Genomic DNA, 17325 nt, shown 5'->3' on the forward strand with positions numbered 1-17325 from the left:
ATTAAACCTTCCAAACTGAATCACATTGCACTTATCAGGATCAAATTGCATCTGCCATTGCTCTGTCCAACCTATCTAAGAATGTCATAGAATATAGAACAATATGGCACCTTTTGATTTACAGTCAGTTGTACGCTGTCAGTAAGCAACAATTCTTTATATAAAGCTCACTATCAAATGCTGTGCAGCCTCTTTAATATCACTTAAATGCCACTCTAGATAGTTCAATTCCTTTCAAAAATGGTATCTTGAGCAAATAAGGGTCAAAAGGAAATTGTGGTCTATGACCTCTTCATAGTCATTTCAGTGACTCTTCAACATCTAAAATATCTGAAGAAATCAGCCTCAATATTTCTCAATGACTCATCCCACTGCACCATTAAATATCCCAATTAAATTGTTGCCTCCCAGTTTGATCTGTACAGGAGTAGTGGGCAAAATCAGATCAGTTCTGTACTAAGAGGGGCGAAAACTAGTGTGTTATTATTTATTTTCATTTGAGATTACCGACTATTTCAAGTGTCAGCTTCAGCAAGTATGGTCAATACCTGTAATGGATCTCAGTCCAAGTCAATTCAGTAGGAAGGATCAGCAGGCACATGTCTATCTCTGTTTTTTATCATCATGTTGTACATTGAGTGTAAGTGTAATAGCAGCCTGAAAGAAAAGTATTTCTTGTTCACTGCTTACTTATTTCATATGCTCTGTCTTGGCAAGGTGCCTTCAGTTGCTTGATTAGCAAGAGAGACAGGGACTCAGAGACAGAGACTGGGAGACAGAAGGACAGGGAGAGATACACAGAGAGAAAGGGAGACAGAGAAACAAAGAGAACCAGAACCAAACTTGTTATCACTGACCTGTATGTCATGAAATTTATAGGAAGAAGTACAGTTGATGTTTCAGATCGAGACCCTTCGTCAGGTCCTGACGAAGGGTCTCGACCCGAAATGTCGACTGTACTTCTTCCTATAGATGCTGCCTGGTCTGCTGCGTTACACCAGCATTTTGTGTGTGTTGCTTGAATTTCCAACACCTGCAGATTTCCTCGTGTCATGAAACTTGTTATTTTGTGGGAACGGTAGAATACAAAGACATGAAATCACTATAAATTAAAAAAGGAAATAGTGCAAAAGAAAGGAATAACAAGGTAGTGGTCATGGGTTCATGGGCCATTTAGAAGTCTGATGGCAGAGGGAAAGAAGTTATTTCTCAATCATTGAGTATGGGTCTTTAGGCTCCTGTACATCATCCCCAATGGTACTAATGACTCAGATGCTGCCTTCGTGAGGGACCACCTCTTGAAGATGTCTTTGATGGTAGAGAGGGTAAAACTTGCGATGGAGCTGGCATCTTGTGACCAAGAGAGAGAGCATATAGGTGGAGAAAATGAGACAAAGAAAGAATGAGAAAGCAAGAGAAAGAATGAGGGGGAGAAAAGGGGTGGAGACAGGGAAAGAGATGTTGGGTAGGTGTGAGAAGAATTGGGCAGAATGTGAATGAGCCAAGTGCTTCTGTGCTGTACATACTGTGCCATTGGCCCTCGCTGTCTATGTCCCAAACAATACAAGGAAAAGAGTATAAACGGCTTGTATCAGACCTTGTTCTGAGCATTCCTGCAACTGCAATCTGGAAAACTCAGCAAAACCAAGGATTTGCCCACAGGATCTTGCGTGACTGGCCGTATCTCAAATTTCAAGCCTTGTAGACCAAAATGAGGCAGCAAAGGGGAAGGTCAACAAAACATCCTCTAAAAGGATGGGATAAATAAATTGATATATAATGCAGGAGGAGAGTGAATTTGCTTATCGATAATTGAATCATTGCAAAATAGCTTTATTTATTGAAAGAAGCATTGCATTAGCAGCATGTTACTCCCAGTGGGCAGCTATACAGGTTAAGGATTTGATTTAAACAATCCATAGATAGATTATGTGAGTGCAGTGTGGCTGAGCTTTGTACTTGGCTTATAGCCAAAATGAAATGAAAATGACAGATGACTAATCTCAATATTCAAGTCACTTGGAGATGAAGAGGATAGATAACCATTGCTGTTCTGCTTGCAAAAGGAAAAAACACAAGAACACCACTTATTATTTCAATCCTTTCTACAGCACTTTTGTGTACAACGAGGTTTAAAAAACACCTATTTGACATTTTCCACATCCTGTTTATGACATCCCAGAGTGGTTTAAAGCCAATGAAATACTTTTTAAAATGTCCTCTCTGCTGTAATGCAGGGGACCAACTGTAAATTTGTACACAGATAGTTCGGACACACAACAACGTTCTAATAGACATTTTTTTTTCCCGTGATATCGTTGGATGGATTGGCAGGATACTTGGGGAATCTAGATAGTGTCTTAAGATTTGTCTTCATCCTTAAAGGTTCAAAGGTTCACTTAATATCGGAGAATGAATACAGTATTCAACCTGAAATCTATACTCTTCACAGACATCCACGAAACAAGAGACGCCGAAGAATGAATGATAGAAATATTGAAGCCCCGCTTCCCTTTGCACAAGCAGTAGAAAAAGCATCGAGCCCCATCTCCCTCACCCCCGCCAGCAGAAACACCAACAACCACCCCCCTCCTGCACCCCACCATGTAAAGCAACAGCAGAAGCCCCCTCAGGATGCCAGTTTAACATCTTATCCATGAAAATAGCACCTCCACCAGTGCATGAAGAGTCGTCCTAGATCTTAAACCTTCAGCAGGCTCCCACCTCAAACCTTAATCCCTTAGCAGTTAGCGCAACACTTTATGATGCCTGCTGGGATCAGGGTTCACTTCTGTAAAGTGTTTGTACATTGCCCCTCTTCACTGTACGGATTTCCTCCGGCTGCTCCAGTTTCCTCCCCGTTACAAAGGTGCACCATTAGGGTTGGTGAGTTATGGGTATGCTCCGTTAGCGCCAGAAGTGTGGTGACACGTGTGGGCTGCTCTCAGCACAATCAGCTCTGATTTGATCTGACACAAAACAACAAATGTCATTGTATGTTTGATGCACACTTTACAAATAAAGCTAATCTTTAAGCAGTGACTCTTTCAACTGGCCCAATGTTAACACTTAGATACATGGATTAACTTGGAACAGAATATTGCAAGTCAGTGTAATGACAGGTTTCCAGCCCTGGCCGCCAATGTATGGTTGACCTCAGCAAAGGAAGGTAATTAAGATGATGCAATTGATCTGAATAACTTGAGTTAATGGAGAGGCAGTGCTGAAGAAGAGGGAGGAGTCAAACTAAGTTTGAATTTCCAATCAGCAAGTGTTCTGAGTTTTCACTGCAGTGTTTGACTTTAAGAAAGTAACTTCCAATGTTCACTGCTAGGCGCCAGTACAAGGGATGGTTACGGTGACATAGAGAGTATCATATGGTTCTTGTCAGTATTCCAGTTAATATTAGACCCTTAAATCATTTCTCAAAGGCTGATAATCAGACTAGCAAATTTCTACAGATGTACTACGGAGAGCATTCTGACTGCTTACATCATCATCTTCTATGGAGACGGCAACACACAGGATCGGAAAGTGCTGCAGAAGGTTGTAAACTCAGCCAGCTCCATCATGGGCCTCCCCACCTTCGAGGACATCTTCAATGGGCAGTACCTGAAGAAGGTGGCATCCATCATTAAGGACCCATACCATCCAGGACATGCCTGAAGACACACACTCAATATTTTAGAAACAGCATCTTACCCACCACCATCAGACTTCTAAACAGACCATAAACATGACCACGGACATTTTCTCTTGTTCTGCACTAATTATTTTTCAAATTTTTTTATTGTAACTTACAGATATGTTATATGTATTGCACTGTGGAGCTGCCACAAAACAACATATGTCAATGAGAATAAACACGATTCTGATTCTCTCATGCATTTAAGTACAGCATATGGAAATTCTGCTGCGCTCAACTTCAAATGTGGCGCCCAGAAATTCTTACCTTTTGAAGGGATCCTTGCTGCCATGATATAAGTTCAATCTTTTTCATCTGTGGCTGCTTGGATGGGATCAAAGGGTGGAGGCTTGTTGTGGTAAAAGTCTTCAGTTTAGAGAGAAGGAAGGTGGGGAAGGTGGGGATTACTGGAAGGGGGCCGAAGTGGAATAATATGCAAAGAGCAATTGCAGGATTTTTTAAAATTTACTGCAACTATTTGGCCGATGACAAAAAAAAGTCTTGGAATGTTGTAGAGAATGCTTAGATGCTTCAAACGGATCAAGATGAGGTGAATGAACAGCAATGATATGGTTTATAAGCACATCGTGTAAAAATGTGAGGTTATCCATTATCGCAATACAAAACAGAAATGTTGAATATGTTGGTAAGAATCTAGAAAATGGGGAGACCTGAGTGCCCTTGTACAGAAATCACTGAAAGCTAATATGCAGTTGCAGGAGACACTGAGTGTTGCAAATGGTATGTTGGCCTCATCTCAAGAGGATTTGAGTGTAAGAATAAAAATATCTGGTTGCAATTATGTAGGGCCTTGATAAGACTCACCTAGAGTATTCTGCACAATTTTGATCTCTTTTCCCTATAAGAGGACAGATTGCAACCGAGGTAATTCAGCAAAGATTCACTAGGCCAGTTCCTGAGACACTAGCCTGTAATACAAGGAATTCATATTCGCTAGATTTGAAAAGAATGAGAAATTACTTCATTGAAACATATCAAATTATTCGATGACAGAATATATGCAGGAAGAGTGATTCCTCTGGCAAATGAATGTGGAACTAGAGGTGTAAATAAGGAGTTGGTCATTTGGGATTGAAATGAGGAGTAATTTCCTTAAATCAGAGGGAGCTGAATCTTTGTAAGTCCATATCCCAGTGTGCTCAGCAAACTTTGTTATTGACTGCATTCAGAACAGAGATTGATAGATCTTTGGATATTAAAGAAATCAAAAACATGGGGACACACACGGACATGATGTTGGACTAGAAGACCCACCATGATCTTAGTGAATAGAACAGGTGACACCTGCTTCTGTTTTGTGATTTGCTCTTACATTTTCACTTGACATTTCAGAACCAGAATCAGATTGACTTTTGTGCCAGTATGTGAAGCTAATTTAAGATGGAGCTGGTAAATCTAAGTGAATGCTTGGTGGCGGTCAATGAAATAAAGGGAGACAACTACCGGTAAATACTTGTTAATCACACATTTTCTGCTAAACTATCACCACAAACCATAGCCTGTAACTTCCCTTTGGACTTGGAGGCGATTTGATTCGGCAGAGCTGAGGTGAGGAAAGACAGTGCCCCGGAGTGAGGAAGGGTCCGAGCTTCAATTGATTTAAGCACCGGGTCTAGTTGGAAAGGCTGAATGGAGGTGGAGGGGCCCATGCACCGAAGCGGCAGAACCCGATGTTTGGGCAACAATTTAAACCAAATCAAGGCAGCGGAGTCCAGGCTCCAGAGTGTATCGACGCGACAAAACCCAATGTTTGTACGATGATTTAAGGACCGGGCCAGATTGAAAAGGTCAAGGTGTCGGGGCTTGAGGTGAGGGACGGGTTGGTTTGCTCATTGTTCCGCGGCATTTACTCAGCTCTGCTCTGAGGCTGTGGCATCGTGTCTGTGGATGGACTCTTTTGTGGACTTCAGTTCTAACAGCTATTTGCTTTTATTGTTGGCATAAGTTGTTTTTTCTCTCTCTGCATATTGGATGTGTGACGGTATTTTTTTAACGGGTTTTTTTGGCTTTCTTTGCTTTGTGGCTGCCTGAAATGCACTTTGAACATTTAAGGTACCATAATTGACTGTGGTTTGGTGCTAAACATAAAACACAGGGCAATACCATAAACAGGCATCCGTGAGTCTCGTGAGACCATGGATTTGTGCCTTGGAAGGTTTCCAGGGCACAGGCCTGGGCTTGGGAGACCGGCAGTTGCCCAAGCTGCAGGCCTTCCCCTCTCCACGCCACTGATGTTGTCCAAGGGAAGGGCACTAGGACCCATGCAACTTGGCACTGGAGTCGTCGCAGAGCAATGTGTGGTTAAGTGCCTTGCTCAAGGACACAACGCACAGCCTCAGCTGAGGCTCAAACCAGTGACCTTCACATCACTAGACCGATGCCTTATCCACTAGGCCACGCGCCAACTCAACAATACCACAGTAGACATCACAATAGCAACAGTCCATTTTGAAGACAATAGTGCAAACAGCCATGAGCAATCAACAATATTTAAGTGTATACATGCACAAGCACAAATAATCAAATCTAAAGAAGTGTGAACATATGAACAGATTAGGTAATTATCAACAGAACAAGGAGAGGTGGAAAGCCCATTTAACATATGCAGCATGTGTAAAATGCTGGAGGAACTCAGCAAGCTGGGCGCATCTATGTAAAAGAGTAAACAGTGGAAGTTTCAGCTGAGACTCTTCATCAGGACTGGAAAGGAAGAGGAGAAGTCAGGATAAAAAGGCAGAGGGGAAGAAGAAGTACAAGGTGGTAGGTAATAGGTGAAACCAGGAGAGGGGGAAGGGGCTGAAGTAAAGAGCTGGTAAATTGAAACAGAATCAGGTTTATAATCACTGACATGTGACGTGAAATTTGTTAACTTAGTAGCAGCAGTTCAATGCAATACATAATCTAGCAGAGAAAAAAATAAAAATAGTAAGTAAATCAATTACAGTGTGCATATATTGAATAGATTAAAAAAAACAGAAATACTGTATATTTTTTAAAAAGTGAGGTAGTGTCCAAGGGTTCAACGTCCATTTAGGAATCGGATGGCAGAGGGGAAGAAGTTGTTCCTGAATTGCTGAGTGTGTGCATTCAGGCTTCTGTACCTCCTATCTAATGGTAACAGTGAGTAAAGGGCATGCACTGGGTGCTGGAGGTCCTTAAGCCTTTCTGAGACACCATTCCCTGAAGATGTCTTGGGTACTTTATAGGCTAGTACCCAAGATGGAATGATTGGTGAAAGAGATAAAGGGCTGGAGATGGGAGAATCTGAGAGGAGGGGGACAGAAGACCATGGAAGAAAGGGGAGGGGGAGGAGCACCAGATGGAGATGATGGGCGGGTAAGGAGGTAAGGTGAGAGGGAAACAGGAATGGGAACTGGTGAAGCTGAGGCAATTACTGGAAGTCCGAGAAATTGATGTTCAAGCCATCAGGTTGGAGGCTAACCAGATGGAATATAACGTATTGCTCCTCCAACCTGAGTGTGGCCTCATTACGACAGTAGGGAATTGAAATGTGTTGCCACAGGGAGAACCCACTTTTTGTTGTGGATGGAGCGCAGGTGTTCAGCAAAGCAGTTTCATCGATATACAGGGGGCCACACTGGGAGCACCAGATACAGTAGATGACCCCAGCAGACTTATAGATGAAGTGTCAGCTCACCTGGAAGGACTGTTTGGGGCCCTGAACAGTAGTGAGGGAGGAGATGTAGGGGCAGGTTTGACACTTGTTACGTTTGCAAGAATAAGAACTAGGAGGGAGATCAGTGGGGAGGGAGGAGTGAACAAGTGTGTGGGGGGGGGAGAGGGCAAGATGTGGTTAGTGGTGGGTTCCCATTGGAGATGGCAGAAGTTACAGAGAATTATGTGGGAAAGTGGAGGCTAGTCGGGTGGTAGGTGAGGACAAGAGGAACCCTATCCCTGGTGTGGCAGTGGGAGGATGTGGTGAGTGCAAATGTTTGTGTAATGGCAGAGATGCAAGTGATGGCAGCATTGATGGTGGAGGGACAGTTAGGGTCTAATATTAAATTTGATACCGTGCTCCTGTCTGGTGGTGCAGACCCCAGCTACAACAAAACTTTTGCTCTTCTCACAGTGTGTCCATTAACTCAGATCTGTCTTCCAGGGGATGAGATTGATGGCAAAGTGAATGAGAGAATTAAAAATCAGTTTGCCTTTTTGCCTTTCCTTCAGAAATGCAAGTGTAAATCTTCTTGCCCGTTGGAGAAGAGGAAGATGATTAATAATGATTAAATGAAAGCTTTTAAAAGTTTAATGATTGTATGAGGAAGCAAATCAGATGATGTGACATTATATTGTGAAATCAGACCAAGTTTCTGGTTGCCTCTCCATATTACTCACACTCTGACCTCTCCTTCCTTGGCCTCCCAAACAAAATCAAAGAATAGCATATAATCTTCTGAAAAGGCACATTGCTGTATTGACCAATTTTGTATAATAAGCACTTCTAGCCTCTTTGATTTTTGTTTTGGCTAACAGAAACTTGATGTTAGAGAGGTGACAGTCCTTTCAGCTCTGGATCAAAGGGAACTGGGTTAAACACACACATTGAGCATGTGCCTCAGTCACTCATTTGACAGCATAATTTACAGCCACATTTCAATATTATCACCAAGAGAGTGATGCATTTCCCAAGGTGCAAACTTTTGGATAACCTATTCAAATGAATGAAGGGCCGTTCAAATGAATTTCAAAGATCCAATTGATAAATGTATTCAGGTGTGTTGCTTGAACAGCGATGCCCCTGTAAAGAAACTGGTTTTTAGAGGAGGAGCACTGAATATGTAAGTCTGTGAATAGAGGTTTCATTCAATTATTCATTATGTGCCATGTTACATGACATGGACAATCATGGTCTATCCACGACTGTGGTGAACTACATATACCTGTCTGGACTGCTCCTGTGGCTCCTCCCACAGACCCCCGTATAAAGGCGATTGAGGCCTGAGCCCAGCCTCATTCTCCAGGATGTAGTGTTGTTCATTCTTCCAGTCAATAAAAGCTGATATCTCGCTTCTTATGTCTCAGAGTGAGTTATTGATGGTGCATCAATTTTATTGACTGGAAGTTAAAACATGGAAACCGTTTTACGTCCGGAAAGATTGGATTTGGACCCCCAAGACCCTGAAGCAGCTCTTGCCTTTGAACTCTGGCTTGCATGCTTCCAATCATACTTGGAGGAGGTTCGTGCAACTGACCCCGCTGTTAGGCACAGAATTCTCCTCTCGAGAGTCGCCCCAAAAGTTTATTCATTCATCAGGGACCTCTCGACCTACAAAGGGGCGCTTGACGCCCTCAAAAGACAGTACCTGCGGCCGGTGAACGCTGTCTACGCCAGACATCGCCCTGCGGAGTCGTCCGCCGAATTTCTCCGAGCTCTACAGGCACTCGTGCGGACTTGTGACTGCAAAACGCTCATGGCGGAACAGCATGCAGAACTCTTGGTACGAGACGCCTTTGTGACCGGAATTAGGTCAGTGTATGTGCGCCAGCGGCTGCTGGAAAATGCTGATCTTACCTTATGCTCGGCGATCGAGATGGCCGACATGCTGGAGGCTGCTCTGCACAACGCTGACGCTGTCCAGCCGCGCGATTCCCCGCTGGTTCCGTGGACACCTCCGACCCCGCCGCCACCGGTTCCCACGAGTGAATTCGCCAACGCTGCTGCCAGTCGCAGTTCCACACATTCCACGAACTCGACCAAGCGAAAGCTGTGTTATTTCTGTGGGCTTGTTGCCCAGCTCGAGAAGCGACCTGCTCCAGCTGCGGAAAACCGGGCCATTTCGCCAGAGCCTGTAAGTCTAAACCGCACGCGGGGCTGAGCAGCGTTGCGTTTGAGACGTGGGGGCCACCATCTTCCATGCCCAGATGTGGGCGGCCATCTTTGCCAACGTCACCATGCCCTGCCCCCGACTCGCCGGTGTTTACCGGGCACCAAGACGGCATTTCAACTCTGGCCACCGTAACCCTCGACCAAAGCGCTCCGCACCAGCTTGCAAGGTCAATGATGGACATCCTGGTGGAGGGACACAGGACTAGCTGCCTGTTAGACACGGGCAGCACTGAGAGTTTTATTGACCCGGACACAGTGCAACGCTGTGGACTCGTGACACGGCCGGTAAGTCACAGGATCACCTTGGCTTCTGGGTCGCATTCCACAGACATCCGGGTGGGTTGTGTAGCGACATTGGTGGTGCAGGGCACAGAATATCGGAACTTTGCGCTACTGGTCATGCCTCAACTGTGCGCACCTGTGCTATTGGGGCTGGACTTCCAGAGCCATCTCGAAAGTGTGACTATGGCATATGACGGGCCCCTCCCACCGCTCACTGTCAGGAATCCTCAGTTTGGTGGGACTTCGCCATATACCCCATTACCGCACACACATACATACCGAACCACACGTCCCGCCCAGCACCATGCCGATAGCTGTGCTACTGACACTACTTGCAGCCTCTCCACCCTCAAGTTCCCTCCCCCATCGCTGTTCACCAACCTGACCCCCAACTGTAAACCGGTGGCGACTAAAAGCAGGAGGTACAGCGCAGGGGACAGGGCCTTCATTCAGTCAGAGGTGCAGCGGCTGCTCGGGGAGGGGATCATCGAGCCAAGCACAAGCCCTTGACGGTCCCAGGTGGTTGTTGTTCGGACTGGGCAGAAAAATAGGATGGTTGTGGACTATAGTCAGACCATCAATAGGTTCACGCAGCTTGACGCGTACCCCCTACCCCGCATCGCGGATATGGTCAACCAGATAGCTCAGTACAAGGTGTACTCGACAATAGATCTGAAATCCGCTTATCACCAGCTCCCCATCCGCCCAGAGGACCGCCTCTACACCGCCTTCAAGGCGGGCGGCAGGCTCTATCACTTCCTGCGCGTCCCATTTGGTGTCACCAATGGTGTCTCAGTCTTCCAGAGGGAAATGGACCAGATGGTGGACCAGTACAACCTGAAGGCCACATTTCCCTATCTAGATAACATCACCACCTCCGGCACCTGTGCAATCGCAGCCGGAGCTACGTAGATCGCAGCGACAGATTCGACCACCTGATAGACTTAACCTGTAAATATACTTGTAAGAAACTTCACCACCTGGGGACTTTTTTTAAAACAAAGGGGGGGTGAATGTGGTGAACTACATATACCTGTCTGGACACGCCCCCTGATGACTGCTCCTGTGGCTCCTCCCACAGACCCCTGTATAAAGGCGATTGAGGCCTGAGCCCGGCCTCATTCTCCAGGATGTAGTGTTGTTCATTCTTCCAGTCAATAAAAGCCGATATCTCACTTCTTACGTCTCAGAGTGAGTTATTGATGGTCTATCCACAGCCATGATGGTTCTTGGCAAATTTTTTCTACAGAAGTGTTTGCCATTGTCTTTATGAGATGTGTGACCGCAGCCATTATCAATGCTCTTCAGAGATTGACTGCCTGTCATCAGTGGTCACACAACCACGTTTGTGATATTCACCAGCTGCTCATACAACCATCCGCCACCTGCTCCCATGGCTTCACAGGACCATAATCAGGAGTTAAGCTGGTGCTGCACCTTGCACCAAGGGTGACCTGCAGGCTAGCAGAGGGAAGGAGCGCCTTACACCTCCTTTGGTAGAGATGTATCTCCACCCCACCACTCAAGAATAGAGGTTTACCAACAACAAATGGGTTGATTATAGTAGTCTACCCTTCACCACGCAACTACCTGAGTTGAACGCCTTTGTCCCTGTTCGCTCTGGTTAATGGTCCCCTCCTTAAGCAGTGCAAACAAAGGGGATTAATTGTTTTTCAATTTCCAGTTAGTGGGATTTAAGAGCTGCAAGGCTTGAGGTTGGTGAGCCATAATTACCGGCAGCAAGAACATGCCTGGGCTCTGGTCTTCTGTCAGCTCCGTGCCTAAAAGAAGCACCCAGACTTAAAAGCAAATACGGGACACAGCTCAGGTCTGTGGCTGCTTTATCAGCCAATAACCCATTACGGAAAAAAAATTGATTTTTTAAAATCTTGGTGATGGCTGTGCTGTGCCCGGTATCCTATGTGATAGACAAGGTCATATTCTTTCAAAAGCTGTTATTTGTTTTGCAACCAAGCTATACTTTGCTCTTTTTGGCTTAGATTTAGGAGCAATGATTCCAATGTATCTAACGTTGTTAAAGTGTGAGAACAATTCCTTTCAATTCTTCCTCCATCCTCATGGAAGTAGCTTTCGTCCTTCCTCTCTATCATCCTCCCTTCTCACAATAAGAGATCAATATTTGGTGACGGGGGAGGGAGGTCACACACACAGTTCATCCTTCTAGCCAATATGTTTATTTGACACTGCAATGTCTTGCTTTCTCTATGTTATGACTGTGAACAAAGTCACCAGAGAGACACTGAAGCTGGTGGATATAGAAGTCCTTATTCAGCCAAACAAGCAGGAATCGTACTAGAGGCACTCTTGAAAGAAGCCAGCATGACCCAATAATACATGACATTGTTTTATGCTAAAGGTCAAAGGTAACAAGACGATTCTATAGCTATAATGCTTCCTTTGTACTACATATAAATTTTCTAACACCTCCATCTTCACACCAACACTCCAGACAGTTTAAATGAATGTTAATCCCCACTGATTTTGGGCTGCATTTGTGCATATTCAGGCATTTTGGGTCAAATGGAATGTTTCTTTGTTTGCAAGCAACCCTGTTCTGCAGCTCCATGAACATCATTGTTTGGGTAGATTTTAGATCCAATCTACAATCCACTTCAGGTCTGAAGAATGGTTGCTGTTGAAATTAATATTTGCTATATACCAGATCTACAGAATATGTCCTAGTAGTCTTGATTCATACAGCCAACAGAGGGAGATACTTTCCCCAATGATCATGCAATCTGTGCCCAATTTTGAAATAGAAACACTGGGGTAAAGCTCTGCACTAGCTGCAGAATTCTAAATGGGAATATCGGAATACTCACCTATTGAAAACAACCTGTCCTTCTCATCTACAAAACTGATGTAAGACAACTTAGTTCCTGAGGCCATCCTTGTGAATTCAGTGCCATCTGATTAAGCAGCTGGATTATTCGAGACTAGACTTGGTGCTCTATTAGGGGAACACACCGGAAGCAAAGGAGAATTTTCTCCCCACATTCATTTGTGTTACTACTCCAGCATGGTTGCTGTCTTGCAGGCCCACTTTTCACAAGGAACATGTGATTAATATCCCAAAGTCACAAGCAGGAATAATAAGTGAATTAAAATGGATTTGGAATAACAAAACTATTTCAATACTGAAACAGGTCATTCAATCCATCTAGTTCATACTGGCCTGGTCTCGTCCATCAGCAATTGGAGCATAGCCCTGTATACACCCCTCATCCACATACATATCCAAACTTCTCTTAAATGTTACAGTTGAAACCACACCCATCAATTCCACTGAAAGTTCAATCTACATTAGATCCCCCTCAGATTTCCTTCAAATATTTTGCCTTTCACGCTAAATCTACTGTATGACCACTAGTTCAAGCCTTACCCAACCTGAGGGGGAAAACACCTGCATGCATTCACCCTATCTGTACCTGTCATAATTTCATACGCCTCTGGAAGATTTCCCCTCATTCTCCTTCATTTCAGTGAAGTCCTAAACTATTCAGCCTTTCCCTATAACGCAAGTACTCAAATCACAGCAACATCCTTGTAAATTTTCTCTGCATTTTTTCCACACACATTAATTATTATCATCTTCTCCTTCTTAGGTAGACACTTGGGATCAAGCGTGACATGCTCCTACTCAGATTCATTCGGTTGCTAGGTAACTGATGAGGGCAATGTGGAAACAGTAGATTCTGCCCTAGGTGAAGCAGGAGGTGCCTCGGGGGTGCCATCAGGTATTTTGTGAGATGCAGCGCTCTTTTTTCCCCCCCGTTTAGGCTAAACTCTTGCGTGCTCTTGTGCATGACAGTCAAAACTCTCAATACAATCCCCCGTCTCTACTTAGAGTTGGCACAGGCCAAGGATTGCCGAAAATCAGTAGGGGTGGCACAATTTATTAAGGAGGCTTTGAACACACCTTACCTCCTCTGTCTGCATGGCGATCTCCTCTCATGTGAAGAGCTCACAATGGAGTCTCTGTGTCAGAAGTCTGGTGTTGGATCTGTGACTGATATGTTCGTCTAATAAAGTTGACTGAGTATAAACAGGGCCTCAGTGTTAGAGGCATGGGAAGAGGACACTAAAACAGTCAAACTAAATAAATAGTGTAAAAATAGAAAATATAAAATTGGCTTGCCTGCAGAAAGCAGAGGGTTGTGGTGGGGGCAGTACATTCGGATTGGAGGGTTGTGACTAGTGGTGTCCCACAAGGATCGGTTCTGGGACCACTACTTTTTGTGATTTTTATTAACAACCTGGATGTGGGGGTAGAAGGGTGGTTTGGCAAGTTTGCAGCTGACACCAAGGTTGGTGGTGTTGTGGATAGTGTAGAGGATTGTCAAAGATTGCAGAGAGACATTGATAGGACGCAGAAGTGGGCTGAGAAGTGGCAGATGGACTTCAACCTGGAGAAGTGTGAGGTGGTACACTTTGGAAGGACAAACTCCAAGGCAGAGTACAAAGTAAACGGCAGGATACTTGGTAGTGAGGAGGAGCAGAGGGGTCTGGGGGTACATGTCCACAGATCCCGGAAAGTTGCCTCACAGGTAGGTAGGGTAGTTAAGAAAGCTTATGGGGTGTTAGCTTTCATAACTCGAGGGATAGAATTTAAGAGTCGCGAGGTAATGATGCAGCTCTTATAAAACTCTGGTTAGGCCACACTTGGAGTACTGTGTCCAGTTCTGGTCGCCTCAGTATAGGAAGGATGTGGAAGCATTGGAAAGGGTACAGAGGAAATTTACCAGGATGCTGCCTGGTTTAGAGAGTATGCATTATGATCAGAGATTAAGGGAGCTAGGGCTTTACTCTTTGGAGAGAAGGAGGATGAGAGGAGACATGATAGAGGTATACAAGATATTAAGAGGAATAGATAGAGTGGGCAGCCAGCGCCTCTTCCCCAGGGCACCACTGCTCAGTACAAGAGGACATGGCTTTAAGATAAGGGGAGGAAAGTTCAAGGGGGATATTAGAGGAAGGTTTTTTACTCAGAGAGTGGCTGGTGCATGGAATGCACTGCCCGAGTCAGTGGTGGAGGCAGATACACTAGTGAAATTTACGAGACTACTAGACAGGTATATGGAGGTATTTAAGGTGGGGGCTTATATGGGTGGCAGGGTTTAAGGATCGGCACAACATTGTAGGCCAAAGGGCCTGTAATGTGCTGTACTGTTCTAAGTTCTATGTTAAAAAATAATACTGAGGTAGTGTTCATGGTTTCAATGCCCATTCAGAAATTGGAAAGCAGAGGAGAAGTTGCTCCTGAATCACTGGGTGTGTGCCTTCAGGCATCTGTACCTCCTTCCTGATGGTAGCAATGAGAACAAGACAATGGCAGTGCTATCCTTTCTGTGTACTAGTATCAGTAGGACTAGAAATCCATACCAGCAATTTACCAGGTGATCATAAACACCAATCCAGTTCATTAAGGTGACTTTATCCCTGTCCTTCCTCTGAGTCCATTCACATAATGTCACAGAGTCTTAATTACCTCCAAACCTGTTTAGTAGGTTACATAGTTCAAAGTGGGGAATGAATGTTCTTGTCAAAATGCCCATGTTGCAGCAATTAGGAAACTAACTATTGATAATTTGTTGATAAACAATATCCACACCAGTTTTTCACAGCCCTTTTTAACATCTCACCAAAAAAGCTTGGCTATCTCTGCATCTCAATAGGTATAGAATGATAACTATGAAATATACTTTAAACGTTAACATTATTCTCTAATAATTTGAACTTATCATAACATTTATATCAATGAATCCCTGTTATGATCTACTCCTTAGTGTTTTGAAGGGATCATCTACCGTGATGAACAAATTCTAATAAATAATTATAAAATTAGGAACTAGTTTCAGTTTTGCATCTGCTATTGAGTTAAAGACTGATATCATATTGAGAAGGATATTTTTCAACTGCATTGGTCAAAGGTAATGGATAAAGTGCCAAGGATTGTTAGCACTTAGCGATGGATTGCATCTTATTGGCATGTGCTGTGCTTTGAAATAGATTAACACAGTGTTGGCAAAATACTGCTGTAACTACAGTTATTCCCAGTGATTGATTGGCTAAGGAAACAGCAGACTAATTTGCTGGTGATATTTATTGCTAAATGCTTGCAATTCTTGTCACTGTCAATTTTCCCCTTCCCTCTTGGAGATATTTACTGTTTTTTGAAGAGAATTTCATGGGATCTGTAAATGATTGCTTGTTGAACATACTGCCATAAACCTCCGTAACTGCTGACTCCTGGTTGCATACAATTCTGTGAACAATATTTTGTGTTGTGGCCCACCACTGTGAAAATCATAATGCTCGAACTATGACGAAGATTATCAGTGACGTTGCACCAAGGTTAAGCCTCTCAGTGTGTACTAATTCGCTTCCAGTGTGTTACTGGGCCAAAAGGAGCTTCTCACAATTATAAAAATGGCTTCCAAACATGTTGAAACTGTTCACCAACGGGCTCAAAGACAGCCTGTTATAAGACTTTAACAGACCTCTTGTACAATATACATAGGTGAATGAGGGGAGATTTAACAGAGGTATACAAAATTTTGATGGGCATAGATTCAGTTAATGTGTGGTTTTTGACTCTTCAGTTAAATTTGAGGAAACTTGGAGACCATTTATTCAACATTTTCATATGAATTAAGTGGTCTGATCCTAAACCTTACTGTTATTATCCTTAATTATTTGGATGGAGGTTCGGAGTTATCGGCACTACTGTATGTATTTAACATTATGCAATTGCCCATGTTGGTTAGTGTTTTTTTAAAAGTTTTTTTCTAGTTTTTTTGGGGGGGGTTTTCTTTTCTCTTTTTTGATTCTTTTACATTAATACTATGAGTTTGGGAGGCTTTATATATTGATTATTACATATCTGATTGTCTATTTAAACTATTAATTATGTACTCTCAAACGTTTTGTATTCATATTTCACATGTTTTTCTTAAAATTAATAAAAAGATTTAAAAAGAAAAAGAAAGATTCAGTTAATGCAAGCAAGCTTTCTCCATTGCAGTTGGGTGAAACTGAAACGAGAGGTCATAGGTTACTGGTGAAAGATTAAATATTTAAGGGGAACCTGAGGGGAAACCTCTTCATTCAGAGAGTGGTGAGAGTGTGGAATGAGCTACCAGAGGAAGAGGTGGATGTGAGTTTGATTTTGGCTAAATACCCCAAGTGTTTCAAAGGATTGTAAGTAGATGCCTTGCTGTGCTGGGAGAAGTGTAAAGAAAGGGGTATAGTCTGAAAAAAAATCTCAAGTGTTTTAGAGGGGTATGGAGAGCTATGGTCCAGGTATGGGATGATAGGACTAGGCAGAAAAACAGTTCAGCAAAGACTAGATGGGCCAAAGGGTCTGCTTCTGTGCTTTGGAATGATCTTTCTGGGATGGCATGTAAAACATAGGTTTTCATTGTATCTCAGTACATGTGTCAATAATGAACCAATCACCAATGACCAC

At 43.6% G+C, this 17325-nt stretch overlaps 1 protein-coding gene across 1 annotated transcript in view; it reads right to left on the bottom strand.

Moving 5' to 3' along the window:
* The window catches only part of LOC140718188 (uncharacterized), an 84107-nt gene that overhangs the window by 48085 nt on the left and 18697 nt on the right, over positions 1-17325 (bottom strand). The gene's annotated exons all lie outside the window — the stretch shown is intronic.

Source organism: Hemitrygon akajei, chromosome 29, assembly GCF_048418815.1.
Source record: "Hemitrygon akajei chromosome 29, sHemAka1.3, whole genome shotgun sequence".
Classification (NCBI taxonomy): domain Eukaryota; kingdom Metazoa; phylum Chordata; class Chondrichthyes; order Myliobatiformes; family Dasyatidae; genus Hemitrygon; species Hemitrygon akajei.